Genomic DNA, 13,531 nt, shown 5'->3' with positions numbered 1-13,531 from the left:
TACTGATAGGCTGTGACTCTTTTGAAGCGGTATGATATTTCTGAACTTTTGATACATTAAGCTCTCAATTTGTAATATATTTATCTGTCAGTTGTTTTTTTGGGGGGTAAATTGATTAATTACTATAACCCCATTGCTACTCTGTAATCACAATGCCAGACAAATACCAGGCTTTGATTCTCTGTATTTTTTCAGTGAAGGATGCCTGAGGCATAGTATTTTTTCCGTCAGGAAGGGCCTGTGAAATGAATGTGCTTTGGGTACTTGTTTAATTCACGGATGGCAACCATACTGCTCAGGTATGGCTGGTGGTCACAAGGCCAAGTCCCCTCTGCAGGTATACTAGGAAATATTTGACATGTGTTGACAGTATCAGCCTTTGCTTTAGTTTCAGGTCTTAGTACGAGGCTATAGTGTAACTAGTGGTGGTTTGGTTGGAATTATTCTTCAGGCTGCTGCCTGAAGAATACTTATATAGTTCTGCCTTTAAAATGGAATATTTTATTGAGGGTACTTAAGTCATATACTTTAAACAAAACACTTTGTTTCTATTTCATATTGAATTTCAAATGAGTCCTATAATCAGCTGCTTGGAGAATGCCTTCAGAAGGGCAGAAGTAAGGGGTGGGGAAATCAGGAGGAGCAAAATTGCCTTTTTCCATTCTTTCTCCAGTTGCCGTTCCTCTTTTCACTTGCTTTCATCTACACACCTTTTATTTGTGTTTTGACTACAGTGTTATAGTTTGCCTTGAGCTATGCCTCTCCATGTGTCAATGGCCAAGCCTGTTTCAGAATTCCCCTTAATTTAGAGTTTTGACTAAAAAGAAAAAATCCTATAATACATTACTGTCGGTGTCCTAGGTGAGGCAGTTAAGATTGCCCAGCTATGTTTTCTTAGAAGGTAAAAAAAAAAAAAGGATATTCCTGGAAACCCTCATATGGTGTGCTGAGGAGCGAATGAAGGAATTTAGGCTGTGCTTGATGTTCTTTTCACAAAACATTACTATAACTATTTGTCCTCACATAGTTTCAAAAGCCATTTACATTGTGAATCAAAACTTGTCATTGTAAAACACTTAATCACAGTTAAACACTGTGGTGGCTAAATTGATGTTAAATTACCTTTTTATGTGTAACTGCTTTGTCTTATCAAGATTTTTTATTACTGAGTTTGGGCAGAATTCAGTTGCTGTCTATTTGTGGCTCTAGGAAAAATCTGGTATTCTTGGGAATCCATCATTCCCTTGCACCAGGTAATGATAATTTCAGAGCTCAGCTGGCTTCTCTTATCTGTTCCTTAGACAAATTACCCCAACTTTGTCATATGTGTAAGTCTTCTATAGAGTTCATGGCTTAATTCCTCGGGGCCTATAATAGGAATATTTATACACTTAGTATATAGGATTCTGAAATCCTTGCTTTTTTATCCAGTAGCTTGAGAAATACACGGGCTAAACAAGAATTCCAAAGCAGCTTGCATTCTTCTGCCTACTTCTTCAGTGTGGAGTGCTTTTTAAAGAGTCTTAAAAATGTTATTTCACAGTTTGCATTTTATTGTCTGAAACTTGGTCGTTCCTATACTTTATTTCAAGTGTGGATCTCACTTTTATTTGAAGTTGCTGATTTGAAGCAATACAGGTTAAACAGTTGATTTAAATTATCGGTTATTATAAGTGGTAGACATAGAGATTTTTGTTGAAAGGTTAATTCTCCTATATTTGTAACCCTTAAAATATAGATTTGTAGCTAGATACAGCTTTTATATTATATTTGGTCCTTAAAAATGCACTGTATTCACATTTAAACAACTTTACAGCTTGTTAAACAATTACTTAGATTTCTAGTTTTTTACATTATGGTGGTAAAAATGCTGACTGGTATTTGTTTCCTTTTTTTCTCCTCACTTTGTGTCAAACTGCATTTTGGTAGTAATGAAATGCCACACTTTAAAGTTACAAGTTATGTAAAATTAATGCTGAATGTGCTGCATACATATGCAAAAAGTTAACAAATGTTATTAATTTAAGATTAACTGATTAAATAAATGAGATATCTTCTGTAGTTAGTGACTTGTGCGGAGGTTTCTGGTCATTGTCCTTTCTTATACCAAAACAAATAGGTTTCAGGCTGTTGTTTCATGATCACTCTGATGATGCTGCTGTCCTGAAAAAAAAAAAACCCCACACAAGAAAACCCCCAAGCAGTTGTGCTTGCTCCAGTAATACTCCTCACCCTTGCTGAAGAACATGCTCTTTGAGTTAAACGTAACAAGGTAGTGCTAGGTTACGCAAAATTCAAATTGTGATCAGTTATGGCATCATCTTCTCACAGCCTGGTTCTTACTTCCTTGCTAGGAAAGAATAAAACTCCTAATTTGTTCATTAGTATTGAATTAATTGCAGATTAACTAAAGAGCAATTGCTGTTAAATGGAATAAAACAAATATTCTTAGTACCTGCAAAAAAAAGCTATCAGCATTGCAGGTGAATTTTATCAGTACAGCACAAATGGATTCTACATGCTTCGTGGTAATTCTTCCAGATTTATGGTCCAGCTCCCTTTAAAAACACTTGACAGTTCTTTAACAATAGGTGGTAGTACATTTAGCACTCAACATATGTTGCCATCATTTCAAATGTAACTAGAAGTACATTTTTCCTTTAACTGCAAATTATTATTATCTTATTTATTTGCCTGAATTAGGCTCTTGCACTATAAAAGATTGTCCTCCTTCCCTGTTCTAAGAGCTTTCTCCCACATCCTCAGCATTTTCCTTACCACTGGTGTCATCCGTCTGTTTGGAATTTCATCTCAAAATGCCTCCTTTTAGTCAACTTTTTAATTTGTCTGCGTATGCTAAGACACATCTACTCTGCTGACAGAGGCCTCTAAACCTGGACTAGCTGCCAAGTCAGGTGCCCCCAAACTTGTTTCTGATGGATGGAAGTCCTGCTTCAGCCTTTGGAGAACAGATACAAGTTCCTCAGGAGATGAGAAGAACCACCAACCCCTGGAGGTGCCCGAGGCTATCAGGCTTTGTCAGCTGGATAGCAGTGGCAAGACCAAGGGAATGCAGTCTCGGCACTTGAGGAGCACTGCAGAGGTCACTGTCCTCATTCCCTGTGGAGCCAGTGGCAGTAGTCATAAAAAATGGGATGCACAGATGTCCCAGCACTGTCCCCCAGTGCCTTGGAGCTCCCACTGGTGTCCTGCCAGTAACAGGAAGGATTCTTACCCCCAAGGTCGATCAGGCCAGGGCATTTTGCTACTCTTGGAAGCCTTTGAGATGACTCCAGGTTGAGGGAAGAAAGGGGATGGGCAGTGCAAGTGTCTCCTGGGAGGCATGACCAGCCTGTGGAATGAGGAGGCATGTCTTGCTCACATGCTCAGGGAATAGCTGATGGGCAGTGCAAGTGTCTCCTGGGAGGCATGACCAGCCTGTGGAATGAGGAGGCATGTCTTGCTCACATGCTCAGGGAATAGCTGATCGCCAGTGCTGGGGTCAGGAAGGAATTTTCTGCCGGGGCAGATTGCCACTGGTCCCTGGGGGTTTTTTACCTTCCTCTGCAGCATTGAGCATGGCCACTTGCAGGGCTCCTCTGGTCCATTTTGGCTAGGTTACTGGCTGCTGCTCATGCACCACGAAGATGGCCTCTCGTGCCCTGCAGCTGCGGGGAGGAAGGCTTTTTTTCCCCCAGGGTGGGCTAGCAAGTGTCACTGGGGGTTTTGTGCCTTCCTCTGTGGCACTGAGCATGGCCCCTTGCCAGGGCTCCTTTGGGCCGTTTTGGCTAGGTGCCTGCTGCTCATGCTCCACAAAGGTGGCGTTCATGCCCTGCATTTGGGGGGATGAAGCTTTCTAGACTCCCAGGGTGGGTCCCAAAGGTGGCCCCCAGGCGTTGCTTCTTGTCCTCTGTAGCACTGAGCACAGCCCCTTGTCAGGGCTCCTCTGGGCCCTTTCGGCTAGGTCCTTGCCTGCTGCTCTTGCACCTCCAAGGCACCACTCGTGCCCTGTCTCTCTCTCCCATTGCAAGTTGTATCGGGATCGAGCTCTGCTCTTCCTTGGCTCCATTTCCCCAGGTGTTCTGCCTTGTGCAAAAGGGCTCCGGGCTTGCTGCACCACCAGGAGCTGCCACTTCCCAGCTCTCCCTGCATGCAACACAAGTGCCGGGCAGGCACGAGAGCACTTTTCAGGCATTGCTGGCCAAGAAGCACAGCAGAGGAATTTTTTGAAGCCAAAAAGTATGATTGTGATCAATAGGTGTAACACTTTTGAAAACACCCCATGGTACCACACGCTACTTCTTCTTTTGTGTGTGATCGGTACCGATCCTCATTCTTCAAATTCTCACTCTCTAGGAAACAGGGACTGCTTGGCCTGTATTCCTGCTGCTACCTTCTGTAGCTCTGTGGCTTTCCTTTGCCAGATTGCAAGGGATGTTTTTTCAAGGTAAACTGAAGCTAAACATCAGCCTGCTCCTGGCTACACACGTGCATTGTGTTAATGCTTGTGAGCATCAGCTCTGAAACAGATTCAGAAAAATAAATTAAATTAAATTAAATTAAATTGAATCCTGTTTCCACTTGTAACCTTTATGATTTGTGTCCTTGAAAGTGTTTTTGGAGCTGAAAAAACCCCTGGCATTTCAGGCAAGTAACAGTCTCATTGTTATTCAACTCATCGTGAGTGAAGGGAATTAGAATAGAATAGAATAGAATAGAACAGAACAGAACAGAACAGTTATGCAATGTTAGGCCTAGCGTTATGCATGACAAGCCATGAGCTAGGCCTGCGGGGTCCATCCAGGAGAGCGGCTCTGCAGTGCAGGTCCTGGGCTCCTCCAGGAGTCGCGGTCAGAGACGGGCACACCTACAGCATCGCTCAGGGGCTGAAGGCCCCAGGCTGAGCTGAGACACGTCCCCTGGGCCCTTGGCAGGAGACGGTGTGGGTGGGGGTCCCAGGGGAGGCTGGTCCCAGCCATTGAGGCCTATGAGCACCCCCAGGACCCTGCAGAAGTAAACCTGCACTGCTCGTGTACTCTCCTTTAGACATTTATGGTTGGCCACTTTGGGGACAGAGCGTTGGGCCAGATGGACCTTTGCTCTGATGGAGTACTGTTGTTCTCAGGTTCTTGTGCTTTGTTATGTTTTTCCAAGGAAAACAGCTCAGGCATTTCTAAAAATGAGCATAAGAAAACAAAAATTCATGGTGAAATGAACAGGTATTGCTCACATCAAAAAGATTTGCAGCCATTTAGTTCTGGAGCAGATCCTGCTTCAGACTGAGGGCTTGATCTTTGAGCCTCACTGGTGTCAGATATATGGTCTTTTGCCATCCTGTGTAAACCCAGCTAAACTGGATGAACACAGAAGACTTTCAAAAACCACAGTTCACACATGCTTTTTGCAAATTTGTTCAGATGCTCAGATTATCTAGAGACAATCCATAGCTCTCACCCCCATCAAAAGGTACATGCCTCCTTCCCACAAAGTGACAGAGCCAGTGCCTGGGATGGGACATGATTACCCATTCAATTCCTTCTGATAGTGCAGGGCTGGGAAGAAATGTCATCAAAGATTTCCTCAGCATCTACTGTTAGGGAAAGAAGGAGGTAGGAAGAGAAATGAGAGGAGAGGAGAGGGAGAGGGAGAGGGAAAGGGAGAGGGGAAGAGAAGAGAAGAGAAGAGAAGAGAAGAGAAGAGAAGAGAAGAGAAGAGAAGAGAAGAGAAGAGAAGAGAAGAGAAGAGAAGAGAAGAGAAGAGGAGAAGTAGTTCAGTTGGAAGAGACCTACAACGATCATCAAGTCCAACTGCCAGACCACTTCAGGGCTGACCAAAAGTGAAAGCATGTTATTAAGGGCATTGTCCAAATGCCTCTTAAACACTGACAGGCTTGGGACATTGACCACCTCTCCAGGAGGCCTGTTCCAGTGTTTAACCACCCTACCAGTAAAGAAATGCCTCCTAATGTCCAGTCTAAACCTCCCCTGGTGCAGCTTTGAACCATTCCCATGCATGCCACCACTGGAGAAGAGATCAGCACCTTCCTCAGGAAGCTGTAGAGAACAATGAGGTCACCCCTCAGCCTCTTTTTCTCCGAACTAGACAAGCCCAAAGTCCTTAACCACTCCTCATAGGACATTCCCTCCAGCCCTTGCACCAGCTTTGTTGCCCTCCTCTGGATGCATTCAAGGACCTTCATGTCCTTCTTAAATGGGGGGCGCAGAACTGCACACAGTACTCCAGGTGAGGCCTCACCAACCCTGAATACAGTGGGATAATCACCTCTTTCGACTGTCTGGTTATGTTTGATGCACCCCAGGGTGCGGTTTGCCCTCTTGGCTGACAGGGCACACTGCTGGCTCATATTGAGCCTGCTGTCCACCAGCACCCCTAGATCCCTTTCTGCAGAGCTGCTCTCCAGACACTCCTCTCCCAATTTATACTTGTGCCCGGTGTTACTCTGTCCTAGGTGCAGAATCCGGCATTTCAGCTTGTGAAATTTCATTCCATTAATTATAGCCCGATGCTCCAATCTATCTAGATCTCTCTGCAAGGCCTCTTGTCCCTCAAGAAAGTCAACAGCACCGCCCAGTTTGGTATCATCAGCAAACTTGCTAATGGTGCATTCAACACCTGCATCCAGGTCACTGATAAAAAGATTGAACAGAACTGGCCCTAGAATTGAGCCCTGAGGAGCACCACTGGTGATGGGTCGCCAGCCAGACGTAGCCCCATTCACTACAATCCTTTGAGCCCCGACCTTCAGCCAGTTCCTCACTCAGCACACCATGAACCTGCTCATCCCACAGTTGGACAACTTGTCCAGAAGGATGCTGTGAGGGACAGCATCCTCCTAGACAAACTAGCTGCCGGGGGCTTGGATGGGTGGACTCTTCGATGGGTTAAAAACTGGCTGGATGGCCGAGCCCAGAGAGTGGTGGTGAATGGGGCAAAGTCCAACTGGCGGCTGGTCACTAGCGGTGTTCCCCAGGGCTCAGTTCTGGGGCCGGTGCTGTTCACTATCTTTATAGATGATCTAGACGTAGGGATTGAGTGCACCCTCAGTAAATTTGCAGATGACACCAAGCTGGGTGGGAGTGTCGATCTGCTGGAGGGTAGGAAGGCCCTACAGAGGGATCTGGACAGGTTAGATAGATGGGCCGAGACCAACGGCATGAGGTTCAACAAGAACAAGTGCCGGGTCTTACACTTCAGCCACAACATCCCCATGCAGCTCTACAGGCTGGGGGAAGAGTGGTTAGAAAGTGGCCCGGCGGAAAGAGACCTGGGGGTGCTGATCAACAGCCAGCTAAACATGAGCCAGTAGTGTGCCCAGGTGGCCAAGAAGGCCAATGGCATCCTGGCCTCTATTAGGAATAGTGTAGCCAGCTGGTCTAGGGAAGTGATTGTCCCTCTGTACTCGGCACTGGTGAGGCCGCACCTTGAATACTGTGTCCAGTTCTGGGCCCCGCACTTCAAGAAAGATGTTGAGGTGTTGGAGCGAGTCCAGAGGAGGGCGACCAAGCTGGTGAAGGGTCTGGAGGGTCTGACCTACGAGGAATGGCTGAGGCAGCTGGGGTTGTTTAGCCTGGAGAAGAGGAGGCTCAGAGGTGACCTTATTGCAGTCTACAACTACCTGAAGGGAGGTTGTAGTGAAGTGGGAGTTGGCCTCTTCTCCCAGGCAACTAGCGATAGGACAAGAGGACACAGCCTCCAAGCTTCGCCAGGGGAGGTTCAGGTTGGACATTAGGAAGAATTTCTTTTCAGAAGGGGTTATTAGACATTGGAATGGGCTGCCCAGGGAGGTGGTGGAGTCACCATCTCTGGATGTGTTTAAGAAAAGACTGGACATGGCACTTAGTGCCATGGTCTAGTTGACAGGGTGGTGTCAGGGCAACGGTTGGGCTCGATGATCCCAGAGGTCTCTTCCAACCTGGTTGGTTGATTCTGTTGATTTTGTGATTCTGTGACAGTACCAAAAGCCTTACTAAAACCCAGAAAAACTATATCCACCACCATCCCTTTACTCACTAGGCGAGTTACCATAGAAGGATATCAAACTAGTTAAACAGAACTTTCCCTTTGAGAGCACATGTTGACTGTGCCTGACGATTGCATTGTTCTTTGAATGTCTTTCAATAGCACCCAGCATGATCTTCTACATAATTTTTCCAGGTACTGAATCAGTTTTGCACACAGAGTTGCACACCAGTTCTACATCTCCACAGTAAAGGAGCTGTTATAATAAATTAGGTAAGGTCTAATGATTCTACCAAACCCCATGGATCACTGCACTGTAATTCAGGGCTTTGTGTTCAGTGGATTGTTTACCATAATTTGAAATGATTGACCTGAATCCAAAAACTTCTGCAGATAAGCATTAAGTCTTAATATTTCAGAAGAGTGTATATTTGTGAAATCATAGTTACATAAAGAAAGCCTCTTTGCATAACTAAGAAATAGTACTTTTATTAACTAATTCTTTTTGGATTATATGACCAGAGTTGCAGTTTGGGTTTTCAGTTAATTTCCATTTATTTGATTAATTGAAATGAACAGACATGTACCTGTAAAACGAGAAGGGAGAAATTTTTCACTAGGACAAGGAAAGCAATCACCTCGAATGCTGAACCTCTAAACTTGATACTCTCACTGTTGTACTAAGCCATAAATCCTGTTAAGGCAGTAAAATCAGACATTTGAGGGAGAAACAGCATCTCACCTTGTTGTCACAGACATTCTGCAATTGTTGCAGGAGCATCACTGGCTTTTACTGAGCAGCGTTTCTGACTATTCTGTATGATTCTGTCTGTTGTATCTGATTAATCTAAAGTTTTGGATGCTGTTGGTGAACATTTTTTGATTTTGATAAGTCACAGCATGGTTGATTTCTAGTAAATGTGTCTCTCTGAATTCAGGATTTTGTATTTGGCAACTACCCCCTTGCTCTAACTGCAATATAAAATCCAACAAAGAAAGGTCAGTGCAACTCTACAGATGAGGAAATTTAAGGAAAAAGTATGTAATGGTGAATAAAGAGGACTTGCTTCCTTAAGAAATTAGGAATTGCAATTTTTGATTTTAAATACAGTTCTCAGTGATGTCTGTTCTAATAGACTAAGTTGTGAATTTCCAAGTATTCTGTAGCTGATGCTAGGAAGCCAGTGTTTTTCTCTTCACTTAATGACATCCAAAAGCTAGTTTAAACTAGATAACTACAGCTAAATCAAAAAAAGCCCAGAGGAAAATACTGAGAAATACACAAATGCAGTTCTCAACTACAGGCAACACTAACACCTACTACTACAGCATCGATTTGTATTGTCTTTTGCTGTCCTATGGACAATAAGAATATCTCCTTAGTGTGCACACACTATGGTCAGAAAGCTAAAAATGCATCTTATTTTTGTGGAAAATCCATTCCAAAAGAAGCCAAGAGAATTACACCAATCAAGATAAATACAGTTACAGAGGCTACTGTAAAGGAACCGATATGTTTGGACAACTTGGACAACACAAGACTGCTAAATTTATTTTATTCTTCTGCTGACTGAAGTTCAAAGGTTGCTTGAACTTCTTCTCCCTACCTTTTAAAATACCAATCAAAAGGCAGGCAATGAATTGTGACTTTGGTATTCCCAGAACCGCAAAATGCTGTTTGTACTAAAAGTACTGGGAAGGTAAGAATTGAAAACCCATTTGCTCCTTCCATCATGAAGCACCACAAGTAGCCTGGACAAGACGCAACATGTCTGTTGAACAAAAGGCAGCTGAAACAGTGTGCAGGCGGCACGCTTCCAGTCGCCTGAGAAAAGCTTGTGTCCTTCCAGGGTTAATAATCATAGTATTAATTATCCAGGGGGAGGCGCTTAAAGCTTTTGCTTTCATAGAATAATGCATGGTAGTCCTTAGATAAAAAGCAGAATTCGTGGGCTTCCCTTTGAAATTCTGTTGTTTCTTCTAATTGTCACAGACCCATGTCACAGGTTCCATGTCTGTCAGTATGCTGCACATCACTGCTTAGAAAAATGTATGCTATCCCCTCAATTTCGAAAAAAACTAGTTAAATATATCTTTTTTTGAATGAGTTGTTGACTTTCAGCTGGTTTTACTCCTTCAGGGGTAGCTGAAGATACAGTTGGTAGGTTTAAGCATTTAAAGGTGTTGTTAGATATAACACTTAATGAAAATATCTCATGCGTAGCTGCTTTTATTTCAAATGCTGTGGCTAAGTCTGCAAACCCTAACCAAATTGCCACAGGCAACGGTGGTGGTGATTCAGTAGATGACACTCCAGCCTGGGAGTCATGTAGTTGCCTGCACCCAGCCCTGTCATCCCTTAGCAGACGCAGTGGCTGTACCAGTGCTGGCTGAGCAGGCACCTACGAGGAGAGAACCATGGAGAAGCACAGGAGATCTCTAAGCACACCTGGTTGTGCATGGTGTGAACAGTGTCTTGGTCTTGCAGGGAGTCAGTCACCCTCATGCCATCCTCTTATTGGATCTTCCAAGAGTTTCACGGCTAAAGGGACCCCAGGCTGTTGTGTTTTAACAGCAGATTGCCGCAGTCTGTTCCTCCCCTTTCAGAAAGATACTGGTGCCTGGGAGATGACGTTTGTTTTTTCCCACCGCAAAGAATTCATAGCCGGTGTGCTATGCTGCAATTATATACCCTTTGACTGCCCCATAGGATGCAGCTTACAGCCTACTGAAATACTAAGGATTGGGGTCAAATTAACAATGTACCATTTTTCCGTGTTCAGTGCTCCACAGTCAATTTGCTGCTAACACTCTAGGTGCCATTTTCACAGTACTGTGCACCATCTTTCTGAAAACCACTAACACTGAGTATTTTTTCAGGTGTATTGGCCCTCATCTTTATGGATGACTTTGAAGACTTGGAAGATGTCACCAGCCTGGTCACTGTGACATAACTGGAGAAAAGGATCATGGACAGCACTGGAGAAGAGGGATCATGAAAGCAGCCTGTTTCTGTATGGCTGTCTCCTTGTGATGCTCCACTCGGGATGAGATAGCCACAAGAATGGAATGGCAAGCAGTGGCCAAAGAATTTCAGAGTTGAACAGAGGCTTCCCTCAACATGGTTCCAGGCACTGATGTCTCCTTCAGAAATCTGATTGTGCTCATTGCTTTCTAGTGACTAATCTATTTGCTGCCAGTAGATCAGCAGCCAGAGCTGCTGTCCTGAGGATTAGTGCCTCCATTAAGAGGTTGCTGCGTTCATTTAGAGGGAAGTAAGTGGGCCTGGTCAATAAAGGTAGTAACGTAAGTGTTCAATACTAACTGCTTAAATATGGTTCAAGGTTTGAATAAAGAGACTTTGTTTTTCTTTATCTCATGGCAGACACATAAGATCCATTCTGAAGTTTGCAAATGTATTTTTAGAATGAAAAATGACTAAACGATAAAATTTATAAAGTTTAAAATTAAATTGAAGAGATATGTAAGATAACATGAATTAGAATATTAAAATCCCTTAGCAAAGATATTGTAAAGGACTCTCTTAACCTGCCAATAGTTCTGGTGAAAAAGAAAAGCTTCTCAAGCTGATTCGGGGACAGTCACAGTTACCTTCCTCCTTGTGATTTCATGGCTGCTAGTCACATAGGTGGCGGTGTGATGTCCTAAACATCCAACTTACTGTTTGCTTACGAATGGTTTTACTGAACATTTGGACAGGAAGCAGAAGCTGTTTAATTTCATCCAGGACAGCTGTGGAGCAGCAGTAGGGAGCAGATGAGAAAGACTGCAAACTAGCTGTTACGTAGCAACGTGCACAGTTTGCTTCCTGTGCATACGTGCAAGAGCAACAGAAGAACCACAGCAAATCCTGGTAAACATAGATTTGGGAAACTTTCTCACCAGTTGGAAATGTTGCCTCTGCAAAATGCAGATATTTCAAATTGGTTAAAAGATTACTCATTGATAAATCACTACCTTCCCAAGAAAGTTGTGCTAAAGCAGCACTTGAAGCAGCACCTACTGAAACATTCCTGTTCCTTTTGCAGTAACATCAGTAAATGCTGGACTAGAGTCTCAGAGCTGACCTGCTGATGCAAGGCTGAGGATGCAGCAAAGTGGTTGAAGAAAAACAATGCAAGTAAATAAAAACACTTTACCCATACAGATAGAATGGTTATGGCATATACTGGGGATGTTATGTGGAAAGAACAGATAAGGAGTATTTTGTTTTTCTTTACACAATTACAAGAAACCTACAACACGGAGACCATCACAGGCTTGATTCCTAGTCACACTTTCCCATGATGAATATTAACTTCTCTCAAAATAAGAGATGCTGTATTTTGAAAAAGAGGCTATTTGATTTGATAGGCAGTGCTTTGCAAAAGCAAAACTGAGGTTTAAGGCAGTACTAAAGCTTGAATTTGTATACGTACATAAAGCTATCAGCACTGGAGTAAATTTCAAAGACAGAATTACAAACTTAAAAGATACTTTCTGTTAGTGGAGAACTGAACTTCAAACAATTGAAGGCCTCCTGCTCTTCCTTATCATCCTCTATTACTCGCCATCTGAAGCTGCTCAGAGCTGCTACAGACTGCTTGCTGCCTGTGTCTATTTTGAACAAGCACAAAACCTGAACCAGCTTCATCTTCTTGTGTCTGGCCCAGTCATATCTCACTATTAAGACAACTCAGCAGGCTCTCACTTAAAATTTGCATGTCTTTCTGTTTCCTGTTCTTAGCGAGAAATGAATTTTGTAGTTGCTGAGACTGGTCTGACTGGAGGTCTGTATATAAAGGCCTGGACTCTTGCAGATATGAAAGACAACATGCTCTGAAAAGGTAGGTGAGCACTACAGGTAGGGGAGAGGAGTGCATGCTTATGTACTCCCTTGAAATCTCAATTCTAACTGTACCCCAGATATTACACAACATATCTGTAATCAGAGTGTAATCAGCGTAACTGCACCAGCAAGCCCAGTTACCATGCTCTCAATGCACAGGGGCAAAATGCTTTTTTGAAAAATTTATTTTATTTAGGTAATATAAAAACTTTCTAAGAAAATAAATAAATTACTGCAAAAATACTTTTGGTTTCTTGCTTACCTTTGCTACTGAAGTGAGGGAGTGCAGCACAGTACAGCATGGAAATAATTATTTGAAAATACTTATTACCAGCAAGTGCATGGTAGAGTCCCATGTCACAAGCTGAGCTAAGACAGGAGGCATTACAAACCTCCCTAGGAATATTGCTATACCAACAAATCCTAAGGTCAGACCAATGAGTTTTGTAATAATCTATCTAAGAAATTCTTACCACTCTTCCCACCTCAGAAGTTACACTAATATCCAACACTAGTAATTACGAGGTAATTAAAAAATAAAACCAAATGGTTTAGATTTTGGAGTCAGAAAGAGGGAATCAATCCACAGGTGGAAACTAAAAAGTCACTCAAATACCTGAAAGCGTGTCTAATTAAGTAACACACACGTCAGGTAGTCTTAGCCTTAGCTTTTTTGGCCACCTAATGTAATGAATAAACCTC

This window comes from Nyctibius grandis, chromosome 7 (assembly GCF_013368605.1).
Source record: "Nyctibius grandis isolate bNycGra1 chromosome 7, bNycGra1.pri, whole genome shotgun sequence".
In the NCBI taxonomy this organism is placed as follows: Eukaryota; Metazoa; Chordata; class Aves; order Nyctibiiformes; family Nyctibiidae; genus Nyctibius; species Nyctibius grandis.
The sequence above is the reverse complement of the archived record's forward strand: the minus strand, read 5'-3'. Positions refer to the sequence as shown.